This window comes from Mus musculus, chromosome 6 (assembly GCF_000001635.26).
Source record: "Mus musculus strain C57BL/6J chromosome 6, GRCm38.p6 C57BL/6J".
Classification (NCBI taxonomy): domain Eukaryota; kingdom Metazoa; phylum Chordata; class Mammalia; order Rodentia; family Muridae; genus Mus; species Mus musculus.
This window is the reverse complement of record NC_000072.6, coordinates 48,336,006-48,352,458: the sequence shown is the minus strand read 5'-3', so window position 1 is coordinate 48,352,458 and position 16,453 is coordinate 48,336,006. Positions and strand designations below refer to the sequence as shown.

Below are 16,453 nucleotides of genomic sequence, written 5' to 3'. Positions count from 1 at the left end.
TTCCAAAGAAGATCCTTACTTTCTTGGCAGGTGTTGCTTCAACTCAGAGTAAAGGGCCAAGAAAAGCCTCATCCTGGTGGAACTCTGCTTTGTAACATGGACAGCTCCTCCACCTGTCCATTTACTGAAGACACAGGGAACATGCAGACCCCCACTGTCCCCCACTGTGCTGAGCTTCTCAGCTCTTTCTCAGTGACAGAGATTCCAAACTAAACACAGACTCTAATCAGCAGAGTGATGGGGTCATAGTGTCTCTGTCCCCGCTGTGCATTGCCACATCAGTGACAAACTCCAGTGATGTTTTGGAGGATACCAGCCATTCTGCACACTTGACAAGAAGTTCCAATGGTCACATGAGTCTTTATTGTCATATTTTTCTGTTACAAGTAACAGAACCTAAGAAGAGCCAATGTCGAATGCAAGAATCTTCTCGAATATTCAGCTGAAACCTTGTAGTGGGTTGGTGGTTAGTAGTCATGAATACTAATTTTGTATATTTCTAATAATACAAGCACATTTTTCAAAAAATAGGTCATATGAGCACCCCCACCCCGACTCCAGTTTTCTCTCAAAACTGGATACTAAGGTTGTGCTGAATTTTGTGGTGAAGCGAGCAATGGTAAACTCCTGCTCTGTCTCTGCAATGCTTGTGTGAATTTTGTGTTATCTGCTTATGTATCTGTGAGAACTTACCAGTGAGGCTTCTAAGCTCGTTCTTTTTTTGTGTGTAATGGTTTGACTACTTTGCAAAAGTCCTTGTTCTATGAGTGAAATATACAGCAGGTATATATTTACTAGGTAAAATCTGAATGAATATTTTCCCAAGACGAAGCATTCTGTGATTGTCCTCATCATCTTATGCAAATTACAGAAACTGTGCTAGGGCCTCTGAGTCACCACAGACGACCTCTTTTGACTATGATCCTCTCTTACATATTTGTATCTGTGTGGCTTTGTGATGGTTTCTAGGAGAAGATTTCACATGGCAGAAATTCCTGTGAAGTGGAAATTTCTCATTTCTTTGGGGACTCAGTTATGTCATGTGATGTCTTGCTGAAAGAGGCAGATGAGCAGATGCTTTGGTGAAGCAGGGGAAGAATGTGTGACAATTAGGAAGAGAATAAATATAACCCCACAGATGAAATTGTTGCATTGGTTCACCTTGCACCACGTTTCTCACCTTTGCCTGTTGTGACTTCATATAGAGTAACTTGTCAAAGAAATTCTCATGATACTTCAGCTGCTTCTTGACACTTTCACAGACTCGTGTCGATTTGGCAAAGCCTCTCAGTATTTTCTGGATCAAACTGTCCCTGCTGATTTGTGTTTTCTATTCATTGAGTATACTGGACTGCTGACACCAAAGGTTGAAATTGTCCCCAAAGAACCATTTCTAAACCGGTCTACAACTCCTGTTTCCTATTAACTCTAACTTTCCAATACCTTTGGTAGGTGGGTTAGAAAAAAGGTTGAAACATTTAAGAACCCCAATTAAAGTAGGTTTTGAAAAACCCAAGTCTACGTTCTGTAGGCTATGCACTGATTGTTCAAATAAGCAGCCTTTGTACCTGGTTCATGCTGATGCTGAGCTAATGGTTTGGGGTCAGCATGGGGTTAACTCTTTCTCTCAAAATTTGAGATTTTCATTCAAATTTGGGTCCAGAAAATAAAAGGCAGGAGACCAGAGGGTGAAAAAAATCACAGAAAAGATTCCAAATACACAAATTGCAGAAGGCTAGAGTAGAGTGGGGAGTGAACTAGGGTGAGGAATTTGCAGGCAAAACCATAGGAGGGAAGCAGAGCAGGACTCTGGCTCTGTGCACTGGTTCTCCAATTGAGGCCCCACAAATGCTGACCAGCAAAGGGTGGAGTGTGCTGGGCATGAAGGAATTCTGTGTGTCCTGTGGAATGTGTATGGGGAAGAACATGGTAAATGCAAGCCTGGTAAAGCCCAGTCTAAAGGAGTTGGGTCAGGTCATCTAGCACATTGGACATCAAACATCACCATGTATACTATATCCTTGGGTGAGGCAGTGCAGGTGACCTGTGAGAATGAGAAATTCTGCATAGTTTACAAGAGCAGAGCACAGGAACTTTATCTGAATCTGCTCTAAGACTCTGACTCCTGCTGATCATTTGCTATCATCCAGTTTCCTCTCTCATATTTCAGTGACCATGGTCTCCAGATGTCCTTCATCATATCTGTAGATTCTGCTTTCCCTTGGTTATTAAGAAGGGGTGTTTTCTATGTCCCTCCTAGTGAGTCTGACCAAGGAGTCCTAAGCAGACTGAGATCTTTCCAATCTGTCCATTTCTGTCTCCCAGTTACCTCCAAAGGTCAGCTTTTGGGTTTGCATATGGCTCTTTTAATTGGGTCAAAAGTTGAAGTAGCACCAGCTGAAGCCTTCTGAATTTAATGCCCCTGCCTCAGCTAGGATCTAAGCCAGCAAATATCCCAGAGGTTCATGAGGACATAGTAGTCAGATAAGTAGAGGCAGCTTAGGACTGGGTTTCATAGGAGGAAGAAGATGATGACGGAGCAGTGGCAAGTGGACATTCCAGATGTTAGCAACCAGGAAGTGGACATGAAGGTTCTGAGTGCCCACGAGACACTAATAAACAAGTGGGGGTATAGCTCAGGGGTAGAGCATTTGACTGCAGATCAAGAGGTCCCTGGTTCAAATCCAGGTGCCCCCTTACCAAAAGTTTGTTTTAGTCATGGAGATATAAAAAACTTAGTCCTGTTTCTTCCACTCACTGCAGTTATGGACACACTTTATACATCCAAACACATCATACATACACACCCACACAAAATTACTCACAAATACACACACACACTCACAAATGCACATACACACTCATACCCACACACACACATGCAATTATAAGCACACACACACACACACACACACACACACACACACACATCACTAGTGTTGGGAATTTTCAGTATCCCTATCTTTCTTTAGTATTAATTTTCATTAGTGGTGAGTCAGGTTTCCTAGGGCACTGGAGATGAGAACTCACAGAGCATTCCTGGTGAGGCAGTGCAGGGATGCGTTGCTAATGAGGAGAGTCTACACAGGTACCAGGGCATAAGTCACTGGCAGGCAATTGCTTACAGTTCATGCATTCCCTGAGTAAAGGCTGTGTCCTGCTGGGCACACTGCTGACCATGTCACTCTCCGGAGACCACCTAGTCTCTCTGACTCTCACTTCTCCACAATTTTGAGGAATGGAGCCATTCTTCAGGTTATTTCTTCTTCTGCTACATCAAGGGATTACACAAGAGGGAGGAAGATGAGAGACTGGAGGCTGCTCTATCCCTGCTCAGGAAGGCTGGCACAAGAGTCCCTGAATCATTAATGTGAACTCTGCTATGGCTTGGTCTCTATGAGCTGGGTCTTTCTTGGGCCTGATTTAAGCAATTACTTTTCACATCTGCAACATGAAGTGGCTTATATAAAATTAATAGGTATAAACAAGTATATCTGAAATATCCCTAGAGGTTTTTAGAGACACAGTAGGTCATCTAAGGCACTGTTTCCAGTGAACCTGGTGTAGGTTTTCTTGAGTGGGCAATGAGGATATTTGCTCCTGGCCTACCCTATCCCATTTATGTGGTGTTCTTAGAACACAAGGTGTTTTGAACCCAACAAAAGAGTGTTTCAGCCTCATAACCTACCATGCAGGTCATCATTGCAATTCACAGAGCCCACAGCTTGGCAAGACTGTTGGTGACTTTACAAAGCTCCTTCCAGTTCCACCAAAGCTAGCCACCAAGGAGGATACTTCCTGGTCAGTGCCAACTCGGTTCACCATGTCCTGTGACTAATATGTGTGGTGTCTTCATCAACAGCATTTAGTGAGCATGTGCTTGTGAACATCCCTCTGAGAGCAATGGAAATACCTGTAGTGTTCTGGGGGGGTCTCAGAACACTAGTGTTTAATTGAAATTGCCCTACACAGGTGTTTATGCTCATCCTAGAAGCCATAGATTTCCAAAAAAGACACTTCTGTGCCAGGCCGGGGTATTTCCCTTTGAGTTTTTAGTCAGGGGTGTCCTGGAGCCACAAAGGTCTGATTGTCTCTTAGTGTCAAGTACTACTGGTGACAAATTAACTACCATGACGTTAGCTTGTACTGTATATAGCACCTGCTCCTTGTAGACTAGGGTAGACTATAAGATTTTCCCTTTGGTGTAAAATTCTTTGACACTTCCTGAGACACTCAACCATTCTAAGGAGGACTTGCAGAAACTTAGAATGGAAGCCCACATCTTCCATTATGGGAAAATTTCTTCTATTTTTTCCTTTCATCATTTTCTGTTTCTAGTCATTGTGCAAACCTGAGGAGGGGGGTGGGTGTTGCATAGATTCAGAGTCTTGTGAGTTTGTGCCTTTGTGTGAGAATTCTGTTAAGTACTCTTAAGGCTAAGTCATATTCATGGAAGATCTCAAATTACCTTGTTTTATGCAGCCCAGAGAGGTCTATGCAGTTTACTCAAGAAACTTTAAGTAATGGAGATCTCCTAGGTTCATTGAAGACCCAAATAAGGTAGATGTGGCAAGTTCTGTACCAAAATCATATTTAAGAAAGGGGGTGACTCGAGCCCCGGGCTATCTTGCCAGCGGAGTCGCCTGACACCCGCAAGGGCCCACACAGGATTCCCCACGGGATCCTAAGACCTCTCTTGAGTGGAACATAGCGCCGGCCCCAATCCAATTGGGCGGAACCTGAGACTGCGGTACATAGGGAAGCAGCCTACCCGGGCCTGACCTGGGGCACAAGCCCCTTCCGCTCCACTCGAGCCCCGGGCTACCTTGCCTTCGGAGTCGCCTGACACCCGCAAGGGCCCACACAGGATTCCACAAGGGAACCTAAGCCCTCTAGTGAGTGGAACACAACTTCTGCCAGGGTTCCGGTTCGAACACCAGATATCTGGGTACCTTCCCTGCAAGAAGAGAGCTTTCCTGCAGAGAATACTCTACCCACTGAAACTAAGGAGAGCACTACCCTCCCAGGTCTGCTTATAGAGGCTAACAGAGTCACCTGAAGAACAAGCTCTTAACAGAGACAATAACAGCTAGCTTCAGAGATTACCAGATGGCGAAAGGCAAACGTAAGAATCCTACTAACAGAAATCAAGACCACTCACCATCATCAGAACGCAGCACTCCCACCCCACCTAGTCCTGGGCACCCCAACACAACCGAAAATCTAGACCCAGATTTAAAAACATTTCTCTTGATGATGATAGAGGACATCAAGAAGGACTTTCATAAGTCACTTAAAGAATTACAGGAGAGCACTGCTAAAGAGTTACAGGCCCTTAAAGAAAAGCAGGAAAACACAGCCAAACAGGTAGAAGTCCTTAAAGAAAAACAGGAAAACTCATCCAAAAAGGTAATGGAAATGAACAAAACCATACTAGAACTAAAAAGGGAAGTAGACACAGTAAAGAAAACCCAAAGTGAGGCAACGCTGGAGATAGAAACCCTAGAAAAGAGATCTGGAACCATAGATGCGAGCATCAGCAACAGATTATAAGAAATGGAAGAGAGAATCTCAGGTGCAGAAGATTCCATAGAGAACATCGACACAACAGTCAAAGAAAATACAAAATGCAAAAGGATCCTAACTCAAAACATCCAGGAAATCCAGGACACACTGAGAAGACCAAACCTACGGATAATAGGAATTGATGAGAATGAAGATATTCAACTTAAAGGGCCAGCTAATATCTTCAACAAAATAATAGAAGAAAACTTCCCGAACATAAAGAAAGAGAAGCCCATGATCATACAAGAAGCCTACAGAACTCCAAATAGACTGGACCAGAAAAGAAATTCCTCCCGACACATAATAATCAGAACAACAAATGCACTAAATAAAGATAGAATATTAAAAGCAGTAAGGGAGAAAGGTCAAGTAACATATAAAGGAAGGCCTATCAGAATTACACCAGACTTTTCACTAGAGACTATGAAAGCCAGAAGAGCCTGGACAGATGTTATACAGACACTAAGAGAACACAAATGCCAGCCCAGGCTACTATACCCGGCCAAACTCTCAATTACCATAGATGGAGAAACCAAAGTATTCCACGACAAATCCAAATTCACACAATATCTTTCCACGAATCCAGCCCTTCAAAGGATAATAACAGAAAAGAAGCAATACAAGAACGGAAATCACGCCCTAGAACAAGCAAGAAAGTAATCCCTCAACAAACCAAAAAGAAGACAGCCACAAGAACAGAATGCCAACTCTAACAACAAAAATAAAAGGAAGCAACAATTACTTTTCCTTAATATCTCTTAATATCAATGGACTCAATTCCCCAATAAAAAGATATAGACTAACAGACTGGCTACACAAACAGGACCCAACATTCTGCTGCTTACAGGAAACCCATCTCAGGGAAAAAGACAGACACTACCTCAGAGTGAAAGGCAGGAAAACAATTTTCCAAGCAAATGGTCTGAAGAAACAAGCTGGAGTAGCCATCCTAATATCGGATAAAATCGACTTCCAACCCAAAGTTATCAAAAAAGACAAGGAGGGACACTTCATACTCATCAAAGGTAAAATCCTCCAAGAGGAACTCTCAACTCTGAATATCTATGCTCCAAATGCAAGGGCAGCCACGTTCATTAAAGACACTTTAGTAAAGCTCAAAGCACACATTGCACCTCACACAATAATAGTGGGAGACTTCACCACACCACTTTCATCAATGGATAGATCGTGGAAACAGAAACTAAACAGGGACACAGTGAAACTAACAGAAGTTATGAAACAAATGGACCTGACAGATATTTACAGAACATTTTATCCTAAAACAAAAGGATATACCTTCTTCTCAGCACCTCACGGGACCTTCTATAAAATTGACCATATAATTGGTCACAAAACAGGCCTCAACAGATACAAAAATATTGAAATTGTCCCATGTATCCTATCAGACCACCATGGCCTAAGACTGATCTTCAATAACAACATAAAAAATGGAAAGCCAACATTCACGTGGAAACTGAACAACACTCTTCTCAATGATACCTTGGTCAAGGAAGGAATAAAGAAAGAAATTAAAGACTTTTTAGAGTTTAATGAAAATGAAGCCACAACGTACCCAAAACTTTGGGACACAATGAAAGCATTTCTAAGAGGGAAACTCATAGCTCTGAGTGCCTCGAAGAAGAAACGGGAGAGAGTACATACTAGCAGCTTGACAACACATCTAAAAGCTCTAGAACAAAAGGAAGCAAATTCACCCAAGAGGAGTAGACGGCAGGAAATAATCAAACTCAGGGGTGAAATCAACCAAGTGGAAACAAGAAGAACTATTCAAAGAATTAACCAAACGAGGAGTTGGTTCTTTGAGAAAATCAACAAGATAGATAAACCCTTAGCTAGACTCATTAGAGGGCACAGGGACAAAATCCTAATTAACAAAATCAGAAATGAAAAGGGAGACATAACAACAGATCCTGAAGAAATCCAAAACACCATCAGATCCTTCTACAAAAGGCTATACTCAACAAAACTGGAAAACCTTGACGAAATGGACAAATTTCTGGACAAATACCAGGTACCAAAGTTGAATCAGGATCAAGTTGACCATCTAAACAGTCCCATATCCCCTAAAGAAATAGAAGCAGTTATTAATAGTCTCCCAGCCAAAAAAAAAAAAAAAGCCCAGGACCAGTCGGCTTTAGTGCAGAGTTCTATCAGACCTTCAAAGAAGATCTAATTCCAGTTCTGCACAAACTATTTCACAAAATAGAAGTAGAAGGTACTCTACCCAACTCATTTTATGAAGCCACTATTACTCTGATACCTAAACCACAGAAAGATCCAACAAAGATAGAGAACTTCAGACCAATCTCTCTTATGAATATCGATGCAAAAATCCTCAATAAAATTCTCGCTAACCAAATCCAAGAATACATTAAAGCAATCATCCATCCTGACCAAGTAGGTTTTATTCCAGGGATGCAGGGATGGTTTAATATACGAAAATCCATCAATGTAATCCATTATATAAACAAACTCAAAGACAAAAACCACATGATCATCTCGTTAGATGCAGAAAAAGCATTTGACAAGATCCAACACCCATTCGTGATAAAAGTTTTGGAAAGATCAGGAATTCAAGGCCCATACCTAAACATGATAAAAGCAATCTACAGCAAACCAGTAGCCAACATCAAAGTAAATGGAGAGAAGCTGGAAGCAATCCCACTAAAATCAGGGACTAGACAAGGCTGCCCACTTTCTCCCTACCTTTTCAACATAGTACTTGAAGTATTAGCCAGAGCAATTAGACAACAAAAGGAGATCAAGAGGATACAAATTGGAAAAGAGGAAGTCAAAATATCACTTTTTGCAGATGATATGATAGTATATATAAGTGACCCTAAAAATTCCACCAGAGAACTCCTAAACCTGAAAAACAGCTTCAGTGAAGTAGCTGGATATAAAATTAACTCAAACAAGTCAATGGCCTTTCTCTACACAAAGAATAAACAGGCTGAGAAAGAAATTAGGGAAACAACACCCTTCTCAATAGCCACAAATAATATAAAATACCTAGGTGTGACTCTAACTAAGGAAGTGAAAGATCTGTATGAAAAGAACTTTAAGTCTCTGAAGAAAGAAATTAAAGAAGATCTCAGAAGATGGAAAGATCTCCCATGCTCATGGATCGGCAGGATCAATATAGTAAAAATGGCTATCTTGCCAAAAGCAATCTACAGATTCAATGCAATCCCCATCAAAATTCCAACTCAATTCTTCAACAAATTAGAAGGAGCAATTTGCAAATTCATCTGGAATAACAAAAAACCTAGGATAGCAAAAACTCTTCTCAAGGATAAAAGAACCTCTGGTGGAATCACCATGCTGGACCTAAAGCTTTACTACAGAGCACTTGTGATAAAAACTGCATGGTACTGGTATAGAGACAGACAAGTAGACCAATGGAATAGAATTGAAGACCCAGAAATGAACCCACACACCTATGGTCACTATATCTTCGACAAGGGATCTAAAACCATCCAGTGGAAGAAAGACAGCATTTTCAACAATTGGTGCTGGCACAACTGGTTGTTATCATGTAGAAGAATGCGAATCGATCCATACTTATCTCCTTGTACTAAGGTCAAATCTAAGTGGATCAAGGAACTTCACATAAAACCAGAGACACTGAAACTTATAGAGGAGAAAGTGGGGAAAAGCCTTGAAGATATGGGCACAGGGGAAAAATTCCTGAACAGAACAGCAATGGCTTGTGCTGTAAGATCGAGAATTGACAAATGGGACCTAATGAAACTCCGAAGTTTCTGCAAGGCAAAAGACACCGTCAATAAGACAAAAAGACCACCAACAGATTGGGAAAGGATCTTTACCTATCCTAAATCAGATAGGGGACTAATATCCAACATATATAAAGAACTCAAGAAGGTGGACTTCAGAAAATCAAATAACCCCATTAAAAAATGGGGCTCAGAACTGAACAAAGAATTCTCACCTGAGGAATACCGAATGGCAGAGAAGCACCTGAAAAAATGTTCAAAATCCTTAATCATCAGGGAAATGCAAATCAAAACAACCCTGAGATTCCACCTCACACCAGTCAGAATGGCTAAGATCAAAAATTCAGGTGACAGCAGATGCTGGCGTGGATGTGGAGAAAGAGGAACACTCCTCCATTGTTGGTGGGATTGCAGGCTTGTACAACCACTCTGGAAATCCGTCTGGCGGTTCCTCAGAAAATTGGACATAGTACTACCGGAGGATCCAGCAATACCTCTCCTGGGCATATATCCAGAAGATGCCCCAACTGGTAAGAAGGACAAATGCTCCACTATCTTCATAGCAGCCTTATTTTTAATAGCCAGAATCTGGAAAGAACCCAGATGCCCCTCAACAGAGGAATGGATACAGAAAATGTGGTACATCTACACAATGGAGTACTACTCAGCTATTAAAAAGAATGAATTTATGAAATTCCTAGCCAAATGGATGGACCTGGAGGGCATCGTCCTGAGTGAGGTAACGCATTCACAAAGGAACTCACACAATATGTACTCACTAATAAGTGGATATTAGCCCCAAACCTAGGATTCCCAAGATATAAGATACAATTTGCTAAACACATGAAACTCAAGAAGAATGAAGACTGAAGTGTGGACACTATGCCCCTCCTTAGAATTGTGAACAAAACACACATGGAAGGAGTTACAGAGACAAAGTCTGGAGCTGAGATGAAAGGATGGACCATGTAGAGACTGCAATATCCAGGGATCCGCCCCATAATCAGCATCCAAACGCTGACACCATTGCATACACTAGCAAGATTTTATCGAAAGGACCCAGATGTAGCTGTCTCCTGTGAGACTATGCCAGGGCCTAGTAAACACAGAAGTGGATGCTCACAGTCAGCTAATGGATGGATCACAGGGCTCCCAATGGAGGAGCTAGAGAAAGAACCCAAGGAGCTAAAGGGATCTGCAACCCTATAGGTGGAACAACATTATGCACTAACCAGTACCCGGAGCTCTTGACTCCAGCTGCATATGTATCAAAAGATGGCCTAGTCGGCCATCACTGGAAAGAGAGGCCCATTGGACACGCAAACTTTATATGCCCCAGTACAGGGGAACGCCAGGGCCAAAAAGGGGGAGTGGGTGGGTAGGGGAGTGGGGGTGGGTGGGTATGGGGGACCTTTGGTATAGCATTGGAAATGTAAATGAGCTAAATACCTAATAAAAAATGGAAAAAAAAAAGAAAGGGGGCACCTCGATTTGAACCAGGGACCTCGTGATCTGCAGTCAAATGCTCTACCCCTGAGCTATACCCCCATTTAAGGAAGCCTCTCATTATCACCTTTTCCAACTTGGTACCACACCCATGCTTGCTCCGCGTTCATGATCTACTGCTTCCTCTATTCATGTTGAACCTGGAAGGATTTTTCTACTAAAGTCTTCCCTCCACCCTTCTCCCCTCCAACTTTGATTAGCCCACCTAAATGCACCCCCCTCTCTCTCTGGGTGTGCTGCAGATCTGTTCTTGGGATCTAGGAAGACATTTAATCATAGTGGATTCCTTCAGTTCACAATTAATTTTTCCTAAGTGACCAAGACAAGAGCTGAGGGTTCTGGGTCTTCATTAGCCCAATCTGCAACCCAGAGAGAACTTTAGCCTCCAGGACATCGGCAGGGTGCTCATCACTTCACTCCATCATTTATTCACTCAATGACACACATGAAACTCATTAGCTCTGGTCACTTATCAGCCCCGTGAATAGACAAAGAGAGATCAGTCATTTTCCTTTTTCCTCAGAGTCTTCGTATACATAGGAGTCAAATTCATTGATTGGGTCTTTCCTCTGAGTGAGCAGGAGCCACATTATGGGTTAGGGGGAAGTGGAACTAAGGATCATCCTATAGGAGGCTCTGGAGTGACTTCATGATGGGACAGCTATGGAAATTCCCAGAGGAAGAAGCCACTCCTCAGGTTCATAGGACTCTTCTCTGTGACCTTCTGCACAGAGTGAGCCTTACAGAGCCTTGGAGTGCAACCTGTCTCACAACATGTGACCTGGATGGGTCTCTCAGTGGGTCCTGTACTAGCTCCTCTCAGAGAAGAGAACAGAGACCAGGCCTGAGCAGCATACAGAGCATACTGGAGCACAATCTGTTAGGCAGCTCTGTGTGAGCCAATACTTCACATTTGGTCTCTTGTGTATTAAGGAGACAATAAGAAGGGGGCATCTGGATTTGAACCAGGGACCTCTTGATCTGCAGTCAAATGCTCTACCCCTGAGCTATACCCCCATCTGCTTCATGTATATCTCATAAACATCTCTGAAGCTGTATGGCCACTCCTCAACATGTGTACTTTCCAGTACTCTGAAATCATCTGCTTTGTCCTGTGAGGCCCAGCCCAAAGCCAACTCTGCACACCTGCCTGTCACCTCCTGATGCCCAGCACCCTCCTATCCTGTTTCACAGCTGAGACAGAACACAAACACCTGGAAGTCTGAATTCATGTCATCCTGGAGATTCACCTACACAAGCCACCCTCAGAGGGCTGGGTGTTAAACAACTGATGGCTTTGAGAGAGAGATAACTGTTTTCTTTAAGGGAGTGGCTCTTGGTAAGTCAATTTATTGCAGTAGAATACTTCTGCCCCTGAAGCAGATGGCCAGCACGAGTAGGTGGACACAGAGCCTTGGGAACAAAGGTGGGATGGCTCCACATAACGGAGATGAAAGAAGGAGTTGAAGGTGAATATGATCAAACTACACTGTATGACATCTCAAAGAATTATTGAAAATATCATAAAACAAAGTTTTTTTTGTTTTTTTTGTTTTTTTTTTCTCAGCAATAGGTTCTCACCAGTAGGTTGTGGAGAAAAACCAATAGCCTTTGGAAGAGCTTGTGAAACAATGTCATAAGTTTAACCATAACTTTTAAAAAACTGGCAGAAAGGCCCACTCCATTAGATGGTACAGATATGTAATCCTGCTGTACTAGCCTTGATCCTGGGACTAGCTAGGTCATGGGCCCTAGAAGAAAACCTACTACTAATGTTCTGCTAAAGGAACACTGCAATAAAGTGACTGCTAATGATGGACTGCTCCACCCACAGATCAGTGCTTTGGTCAGCTCACATTGGAGGAGCTTCTTCTTGCAGCAGATGGAAGTTAACATGGAGACCCACAAATGGGCAGTGTACAGAGGGTGAGAGACTGTGCAGCACTCAGTAGTAAATGGGATCCCTTCCTCAAGGCCCTACACCCAAGGTCAGAGTGCTGTGCTGAAGAGGAGGCAGAAAGGCTGTAAGAGCCAAAGCTGGGGGATAACTCCAAGGAAGCAGTGTCACCAGTTTTGTGTTTCATTTTGCCCATCTTTTACTTTATACTTCAGATCTGCAAAAGAGTGAAAAGTCGTAACCATAGGAAAGAGTTAACACTAGGTGGTCTTGAAATCTCCTCTGCTAACACTATTGATCCAAAACTGTTCTATTTAGTTCATTGTAGATATTTAAAACATGGACAATTTCAGACTGTTCTTTTGCCAAAATTTGTTAATAATGCAAATATTCTTCCCCTCTGACACATTTGTAACTATATAAAACAATCTCATATCCCTGAGCAGTATTTTCCAAGCTCCTGCTAGTAAGGCCCTTTACATCACCAGTATAGCATTCAACTGCTCTTCATTACTTTCCTACTTTTTTTTTTTTACTTATTTACTCTACATCGTGCTCACTGCCCCCTCCTAGTCACCGCTCCCCACAATCCTTATGTCCATTTCCTTCTCCTCTGAGCAGGTATCTGTATACCCCCAACCTGGCATATCAAGTCTCTGCCAGGCTTCATGCATCCTTTCTGACTGAGGCCAGACATGGCAGCCCACCTAGGAGAGCATATCCCATGTACAGGCAATAGCCTTTGGGATAGCCCTGTCTCCACATGGAGGACAAGCTGCACATCTGCTGCATATATCAGGGGAGGCCTAGGTACAGCCTGTGCGTTTAACTTCTTTCCTAATCTAATGTCCTGTCATCTCCCACATTCCTCCAACAAGCAGCATCGTTAGGTCCTGTTAGAATAACAACACAGGCCCCAGTATCAACTTTTCTCTTACTGTTTTCTGTTAATATAGTGGCACATACATGGTTACTATACTACACTATTGCCATGAACACACATCATGGTCAAGGTAAATTATCATCAAAGGAAGCACTTACCTGGAGGTTTGCTTACACTTTTTTGTTTAGCCCTTGATGGCCATGGTGAGAAGCATGGTAGAATGTAGGCAGGCTTGTCACTGGAGCACAAACTGAGAGTTTACATTTGACACACAAGCAGGAAGCAGAGGGTCTGGGTCTGATGGAGATTTTCAAATCTCAAATTATACACTCAGTGACAGATTTCCTCCTACACAGTCCCACCTCTCAAACGTCCCTAAATAGTTCCAGGGACTGGGGACCTAGCATTTAAATATGTGAGCCGATGGGGGCCATTTTCATTCAAACCACCATATTATTGTATGAAAAATATTTAAATTAAATGTACAGACTATAAGTATAGTATGTGGGAGAAGTATAGGTCTTATCACACATAGAAGGGCTAGACATTTTACTTTATTCACCTCTTATCAGAAGGGTTCCCCTCCCCAAGGAAAAAATGTCATTGTAATAAGAAACATTGAAAAACTAGAAATCTGAAGAGACAATTCCACACAGAAGAGATGGTGGAAAGAATGAATTACCTGGTGAAGGTGGAGGGATCCACAGTGCCTTGGCTGTGCAGTATGGTTTGTGGGCAACCAGAACAAAGGAGCAGGAACCTGGGTCACTACAGGAAACAGAAAGTACAGATGTTTATTATTGATGATCTATGCATGGAAAGTTGTTCAGAAAGATATTTCATAGAGAACTCAACATGTATGGAAGATCTTGAAAGAAATGGAAAGGTTTAAGCATGAGGCTGCCATTAACTCGAGGAAAATCAAAAGTCCCACCAGCTATCTTGATCCTGCTTAGAATGAGTGACATCAGTGAACGAATCATCGTGATGTAAACACAGAGTCATCCAAACAAAAGCTGGGATACGACTGGATTTGAAAAGTCGGAATGGAAGAGGATATGAAGTTATGATCTCATCCACAAGTCGGTTAGTTACTGATGTGTAGACAAGATGACATAAGAGATAGCACGCTGTGTGTGTTTTTCCCTAAGAGCACAGGACAGACTAGCTAGATGGCTAACCCTCTGGGGAATGGATCCCATTGCATGAGAGGAGCAATGAACTGGATACATGTGGATGTTTTCCTAGTAATCTTTCAAAAATAACATTGAATTTTCAAAATAATCAAATTCTGCATACATTTTGATTAGCAAATAGATGAAAACAAGTTCGTTTACTGGTGACCGGTTTGAAGGCTCAGGGAGAGGCCACAGTGTGAGGATTCTCTGTGCTCTGCTCTGCTGATGCAGCTCCTCCAGAGGCCAGCTAAGTAGCCCTTGTGTTGCATGTGGGTTTAGTTGAGTTGAAGGCTGAAGCAGCACCAGCTGAAGCCTCCTGCCTCAGCGAGGACCTCAGCAGGAGAGTGCTGGTCATTCATGAGGACATGGCAGTCAGAGGGAGCTCAGGGCTGGGCCTCATATGAGGAAGCAGATGATGACAGAGCACTGGCAAGGGCACATGCCAGATGTTAGCAGGCAGGGAGTGGCCATGCAGGTTCTGAGTGCCCATGAGACATTAATAAAGAGGTGGGGGTATAGCTCAGGGGTAGAGCATTTGACTGCAGATCAAGAGGTCCCTGGTTCAAATCCAGGTGCCCCCTACTACAAGCTTTTTTTGACTCATGAAGATATCTCACACTCGGTCCTGTTTCGGACCTCACCAGACCTGGGAGCTACTGACCAGCCATCATGTGAATAGATGGCTTTCTTAAATCTCTTCCTACATGCTGACTGTCCTTCCCATTCTTAGTATCTGTCTCCCCTGTTCTTGTAGAAACTTAGTTTCTCTGGTTCTGTTGACTTGTAGCTATGTAGATATGATGTGAAATAGAAGGCAGGAACTATAAGGTAGAATTAGGGAGTTCCTAGGCACAGCAGTTTTAGTGACACCCAGTGTCCAAGGATCAGAAAGGAAAGCCTAACAATAAAAATATGTGGCTCTGTGGCTCTCTGGTGAATCTGTAGTCAGAACTGAGGATGCTAGTCACAGAATCAGGTTGTCTGTGTAGGGTAGATATTTCCCTTGTGAGCTTCTCTCCCCCTTCCAGACTGCTCCCTTGCTTCATGCGTAGAGGCTAAAAACTGGCTGAGCTGCTCTCCCTGGAAGACAGGGATCCTGCAGTGATGCTGCTGAAAATGCCAGGTAGGGTCCTAGGAGAACTCAGAGAGGCAGCTCATTTGTCTTCAGGGAAGGAAGAGAGGGGTGTCTGGGGGCTCATATTAGAAGGCATTTGGCCAGCTCGGGAGCTAACTGAGGACAGCAGTGTGAAGTGGTCTCAGGGTCTGCAGTGTTAGTGGGCTCAGGGTCTGGGGCTGCTCTGCTCCTTTTCTTGGGTGATGATGCTATGCAAGGATGGGCCTGGAAAGCTTCAGAGCTGAGGAAGGCATCTCACCAGTCAGGCCTGGCAACTTCTGAAAAGTAGGTCTGTGAGCATGTATAATTAACTTTATAGTCAGTCATAATCTATCACCACTCTGATGAAGATTATTAACTGTGTATACTGCTACTAGTGGGGGTATAGCTCAGGGGTAGAGCATTTGACTGCAGATCAAGAGGTCCCTGGTTCAAATCCAGGTGCCCCCTTTTCTTGGATTTGGAAACTATTTTCATAGTATATATCTACTTTCTCTTTTACTCAGGTGGCTTGAGATTCACCTCCATGTGAGCATAGCACTGTTATCACCC

The 16,453-nt window shown here is 43.0% G+C and overlaps 2 long non-coding RNA genes and 5 other non-coding genes across 7 annotated transcripts in view; 4 read left to right on the top strand and 3 right to left on the bottom strand.

Annotated features, from left to right (window-relative positions):
* The window catches only part of Gm16630 (predicted gene, 16630), a 264,503-nt gene that overhangs the window by 42,950 nt on the left and 205,100 nt on the right, over positions 1 to 16,453 (top strand). The window lies entirely within an intron of this gene.
* n-TCgca21 lies at positions 2,626 to 2,697 on the top strand. The gene has a single exon. It is a non-coding gene; the product is annotated as a tRNA-Cys (tRNA).
* On the bottom strand, positions 10,800 to 10,871 carry n-TCgca5. Its single transcript has one exon. It is a non-coding gene; the product is annotated as a tRNA-Cys (tRNA).
* Positions 11,775 to 11,846, bottom strand: n-TCgca14. The gene has a single exon. It is a non-coding gene; the product is annotated as a tRNA-Cys (tRNA).
* Positions 14,297 to 16,453, bottom strand: part of Gm30362 — a 62,918-nt gene continuing 60,761 nt past the window's right edge. Inside the window, exon 7 of the long non-coding RNA XR_869049.1 lies at positions 14,297 to 14,377. This is a non-coding gene — a long non-coding RNA (predicted gene, 30362). The remainder of the gene's footprint in view (positions 14,378 to 16,453) is intronic.
* Positions 15,297 to 15,368, top strand: n-TCgca22. Its single transcript has one exon. It is a non-coding gene; the product is annotated as a tRNA-Cys (tRNA).
* Positions 16,280 to 16,351, top strand: n-TCgca23. The gene has a single exon. It is a non-coding gene; the product is annotated as a tRNA-Cys (tRNA).